Genomic DNA, 6,000 nt, shown 5'->3' with positions numbered 1-6,000 from the left:
CCCTGCCACGTCTACGATTGACGCCCGACCTTTGTTGGTTGTACCGAAGGCATCCGTAGTGTCATTGAACGATTCTATCACCAGAGATCTGCCTCCGTTTCGCAGCGCTAAATTTACCCCAGACGGATTCATGAAATTTTATCATAAGAATTGAGATGCCAGACATTTCATGCTATAAATCTTTCTCGGACTTTCCACCGGGTCAGGACCACCATTTCCGCCAACGTTTCGCCGGAATAAGGACAGTGGAAAAGTATTCCGTCGAAACTTCGGCAGAAAAAATCAAATTGCCTAACTTGCAGTGGTGCCGACTCAATGGGGCCTGAGGGGGCCCGAGCCTCCTCGAAAATTCGTTATGGGTGTGAGGAAAAAATGTGTCGGGCTTGTCAATTTTCCCCGGAGTGTCCAGATATCTAGATTCAAGTTATCAGGGTTCTAATGTTGACCATATGACTCCTCTAAAATGCTTAAAAAACTTATAACTCACTAATTATAAAATCTCTCGGGGCAAGAACCCCGGTTTGGGCCCCCCCAATATTTTTTGTAAATCGGCATCCCTGCTAACTTCATATGAAGTTGCCCTCAATAAATAGATATTTATCTATTATCAATGCATATTACCATAGAGTAAGTATATACATATAGATAATTTGAGAAATATGCTAAAAGCAAAAGGTGGAAATAAACTTGCTGATTACAGAAATAATGAAAATGAACTGAGACGAAGGTGATCCCTACGTACCTAAATGTATAGATTTAAGTGTAATAAATAAGTACCTTAATCGTTTCGAATAATTCCCCGGTACTTACTAGGTGATGAAAATCACCCGCAAGAGTTAGGAGCCATGGAATATGATCTCCCATTCCGAATCTTTTACTTTCACTCGCTGTGGGCCTGGATCCATGCTCTCGCCCATTAAACCAACCTTTGTTGTAGCTTGCCAACGCGAGGGTCAAGATTTAAAGGGTAATTACATGAAACGCGCGTAAATTTTAGAGTGGAATGGGCAATTATTTCTATACAAGATCCTAGCAATACCCGGAGGGAAAAGTAAAATTGGCTTGAGGCCATCTTGTATGATCAACTGGTTAATTACCACGAGTAAAACAAGCGTTTTATTTCCACACTTTATTTCCTCTGTGGTGAATGACTCCACCTTTTTCGTTCGGTGCAAGTTTTACGGCACTGACATCGAGTTCTGATGGAAATAAAAGTCTAGGCCCTACTAATGACCGCTCATCGTAATGTTACAAAGAATGCATTTGTACCCCCGAAGTTATACGATGCTGAGGGTGAAATATACTCTTCCAATTACCCAAAATAATAAAAAATCGGTAACTGTATCCCACATTTCATTTCAAAAGATTTTTTTGGGCGACTTGATACCTTTATTTCGAACATTTGTCGGAAAACCATCCGAGCGTGTCCGAATTGTTCGCCTCCACAACTTGACTTAGTAATTAATCGACTTGATTCATGAATACATAAATAATTAACTCGTTGAGCACATTCTTTCTTTCATAGAGATTGTCAAAGTGTTCTTTTTGATTTCATAGATTGAAAGTGAGAATAATTTTAAGATCTTGGGAGTGTAAATCGTGGCAAATTAGTGTTTTGCGTGAACGGTTCCTTTGAGTTAGTATTTGGCTTCAAATCACCTAGCAACGAATTTTAGGCAAAAACTTTTGACACAAATATTTTAATGTAGATACATAAGGAATGATATCTACTTACCACATAATAGGAGGTGTCAACTAAAAACCATGGCAGGAAACGAGGGGGAAGGGAATTCACCCCAATTAACGTAGAGGTTACAATTATTATTTAATATAAACAGTTAATATTGTGTTATATCTGTCATGATTAATTAGGGTACTTTTTTGTGTCATACAAACCCGTCCTAAAAAATAAACTGCCTTAAAGATTGAGAAGATATCTACTTCTGAATCGAAAGTTTCATGCCACCACATGCCGGCGGGGTTGGAAAAATGTGCCACTGGCCAACAAAAAGGGAGGAAGAAATAATTATTAACGAAAGCGCTAATATCAATTATACGATCCCCGCTGGAATGGAGGAGAAGAAAAATATTGTCTATTGCAGACAAATAATCATCATTGATTTGTCGGCATGGATTACATGGAGATATGAACGACATCAAACGTGCAAATCGATATGGTTATTCTGTGATTACCAATCAGCAGTCAAATTACGACACTGTCTACGAGCGTCCATTTCTTGGAATCTGAACCTTCATCACGGAAGAAAATGATATTTGGGATTTCTGATTTCCCACGCAAGGAATCGAGACGCGACAGTGGCCACGAGTATTAGGTTACCTACCATGCTTACAACATTGCCACAGAATTCACGTGTCGAGAGAGCCCTAGAGTTTTCCAGAGAAATATGAGCCTACCTAAAGGTGTTAAATTACACGTAGGATTGCATTTCATTGTCACCTTCTCACGGGGAAAGATTTCATATTTTCAGTAGTGGGAAAGATAATCGGATACCTCGCCCCTTCTCCACACACGGCGTTTGCGCATCATATTCTCAGCTATGACACATGCCACCTTTTTTTTGTTAGTATTAAATTTAACGGTCCAGTTTGCTCTATAGATTTTTAAAAAGTAGTTTCAAAGTTGCGTTGTAGACATCTGCATCAGAAAACAAGGCCAAGGCAGAGAATTTTATGACATTCGCGAAATAAACAAAATATGAGGCTTGTTTTAATAGGATATGCCCGAGATATTTTTTTGTCTGCCCTGCAACAGTACTTAGAAAAAACATATTTTATTTTTGATTGTACCAAGATCAATATGAGATTAAATACTTAGTTTTAACTTATAAACCTGCGGTACTAATTTGCTTCTTTACTTTTCCCATTTCGTGGGGTCCCGGGACCCTTGCTACTATCTCCATCCTCTGTTATATCACCCCACCTCTGCTTCGGGTTGCGAGGTCAAATCATGATTTGTATCGCAGCGCACAAGAACTTAGTATTTGAAGTAGGAACTTTGGAGGTAGATGCGCAAATGAGATGAAAAGCTATAATTTAATTAATTTTAGGAAAACAAGAAATATACGGTTATCTCGCGTAACCAAAGGAACAGAAAGGAGTGGCAAAGTAATAGGAACCGTGTCAACAGGGGGTTTGCTGGCACATATCAACACTATATAAACGGTTATTGTACTGAAGGATTTTAATATAATACCTATTGCAAAACAAGTGTTGTGCTCAAGCATTGATGCATATCACACCACAGGTACTTGTTTTCCATTGAAATGAAAACAGGAATCCCTAGGCAGGGCCCCTTATTCATTTGACAGTGTAGTACCCACAGGGACATTAGAGGATTTTTTTACATAGGAATTAAGACCCTAAGGAACCCAAGTGAGTTTGCAAACCAGGTTTGATAAAATTGAGCAACAATCATTAAAAACATAGTATGATGAAAGCAATTTATTAAAGATTACAGTTTTTCGACGCATCGTATAGCTATTATGCATTATCTCTTATATTTCGGTGATAATTATGGAAAATTTACCTGCCACCACCTCCACAAATAATTTCTGGCATAGCACTAGGAAATTGAATTAAGTTTTCAAAAACTGAGAACGACATTTTGTCTTTCATCAAACCAGAGAGAGTTGTACTGGTGATTTATGTTTCTCATTCAATGATTCCCCCCAAGGTTAGTTTGAATAGGTGATGGTAGAGTTCACTCAGGGCTTAGCCATACGAGTAAATATCACGCATTCAGGACAAAGGGACCAATTCCTTTCCCTGGGCCACGTGGTACTTATAGAATTTTATTTTGGGTGTCCAAAGGCTTCACCCTGGTTTTGAACCCGAGACCCCGCGATCAGAAGATGAGCGCTCTACCTACTGAGGCTACCACGCTCTCCGTTAAGGTATAAGGGAAACAAACTTTATATCCAGCTCGAATTCAACTCCATTCTTCGATATCCCAACCCTTTTTTTGCTGTGTTACTGGTTAGCGTCCCGACACCCCATGCCATACATCTTCGCAGCAGATTATTGGGTAGTCTCTGCATGCAAACACATTAAAATTAAGCATCCGCGAAAAAAAAAATTAGGGTTTGGCCGCGTCGTGCGCGAAAAAACGTCTCGGGTCGAATTTTCACTCATTGTAGTCCCCCGACACGCAGACGTATGCGTTCGGCAAAAGGCTGTTAAATACGACTTTTCCTTTTCTACCCCTCATATTAATTCAGTCGAGGTGAGGGCACTAGGGGTGGTGCTGTGGGTATGAGCCGAGGAAAGGGTTTGGCACGTAACCATCCCGTAAAGCGAGACCCAGACGCTGTGGAGCATTTCTGCTGAGGGTGAAGCCGGTAAGGGATTACGACTAAGGGGTTGTGTTGGCCAGCCAAGTTATGAGAGAGGGGTAGCATAGAGTAGAAAGAAGAAGCAGGAAAAGAACACAGAACTTTAAAAAAAAATTAAAAATAAAACTTATAATAGAGAGGGAAGGAAAAAAGGAAGAGGGGTAGAGAAAGAGGAATAAAAAAGGAAATTATCGTCATTTTTCACGCGTCTGGTGCGTCGCTTTTGTTTTTTTTCTTCTTCTCCCTTCTCCAAAATCCTCCCCTACTTCTCTTCCCCCCCCCCCCCCCTCCACCTACTACCAACCCAACCCTTCATCAGAGAGCTCTCTCACCTTCCCCTCCACTGCTCGCTTTCCCCCCTCCCTCGCCTCTCTCGATGACTTCCCCTCCCCCGCCTAGTCGCGACCCAAACCCCTCCTTCCAGCACCATATACTCCCCCACTCTCTCGCCCCTTCCCCCTCCTGCTTTTTTTCAAATCTTCCCCTCTCCTCCCTCGCCGCCTTCTCCTCCTAATTCTTCCCCCACTCCAGCCCGCGAGGGAGGTACCGTGGAGAGGGGGAGGGGAGGCCCCATCGCCTTCTCCTCCGTTCCCGCCGTCTCACGCTGGCGAGCTCCGGCTCAGTAGCCCTGCGATCGCATGAGGCGAAACTTTATCGGCCTCGCGAAGGGGATCACCGCCTGCCCGTGTTTTTGTTGTTTTCCGCGCGTCGACGACTGTGCGGTGTGCCTTCATTGCGACCGGGTGGTGGTGAAGAAGGACCTCAACGGATGGTGGCCGGTGTCTTTCTTGGTGTGTTTTTAGACCTATTTGACACGCCCAGCTTTCTGAACACGTGCTCTCCCTGGATGACTCCTCCTGATCACCTCGGAGTTATCCATCCCCGTGGCTCGACGGTGGAGTCGGCCGGTGTGTTTTAATTGTATCAGTGTCGCCTAAGAGCACTGTGGTGGACCAGGAAGACAAAAATATTCTAGGCCTCCAAGCCTGCGAGTTTAATTTGCCTTATTGGATTGACATTGCCTCCGTACCCTGGATGTTAGTGTAAAGGGTTATCGTGTCCAACCTCTTAAGTTCCTACTGGAAGCTGTATACCAGAGGAGACATCATTGGTTTCCTAGCATAGGTGGCCTGTGGACGGTATTCCGATAAAAGTTCAGACAGTGGTCTTGTTTCGCGTGGGGATTTCTAATTCCACGCTCCAAGTTTTCCTTGGGAAACTGACAGAAAGTGATATTGTAAATCATAACAAGGTGTGGGAGGAAGAAGGTGTTGAAGGATACTCGTAACCGTGTGACATTATAGTGTTGTTATTTGTTGGTGTCACAGGAAGGGGAGAGAGTCTGGAGATTGTTGGAGTAGTTGGTGGTGATTTGACCATTTCATAAGAGAGGCGCATTTCTTCCGAAGAAAGATCGCCTTATATATATTTTTAAGTTGGGAGTGTTTTGGACCTAGACCTCTGCGATCTACGCTGGATCTCAGTTTACCGGTGAGTGTGGGTGTAGTGTTTTGGTGCAGAAGTACTATGACCCTCCCCCGATTATGTTGACTTCTTCTTGGCTGCCAGCGTTTTGACAAAGGTGACTCCAAAAGGAGGCGTAGTAGCCTTACCCCAGACAACAAATACCCGAGAAAAGGGAATACAT

The 6,000-nt window shown here is 42.8% G+C and overlaps 1 protein-coding gene across 5 annotated transcripts in view; it reads left to right on the top strand.

Annotated features, from left to right (window-relative positions):
- Positions 1-4,960: 4,960 nt before the first annotated feature.
- The window catches only part of LOC124157229 (zinc finger protein castor homolog 1-like), a 399,561-nt gene continuing 398,521 nt past the window's right edge, over positions 4,961-6,000 (top strand). For 3 of the 5 annotated variants that reach the window (XM_046531785.1, XM_046531788.1, XM_046531783.1), the window contains exon 1: positions 4,961-5,843. The gene's annotated coding sequence lies outside the window, so the exon portion shown is untranslated. The remainder of the gene's footprint in view (positions 5,844-6,000) is intronic. The other 2 variants (XM_046531790.1, XM_046531789.1) reach the window with 1 other exon arrangement.

This window comes from Ischnura elegans, chromosome 4, assembly GCF_921293095.1.
Source record: "Ischnura elegans chromosome 4, ioIscEleg1.1, whole genome shotgun sequence".
Taxonomy (NCBI): Eukaryota; Metazoa; Arthropoda; class Insecta; order Odonata; family Coenagrionidae; genus Ischnura; species Ischnura elegans.
This window is presented reverse-complemented; position numbering and strand designations above follow the sequence as displayed.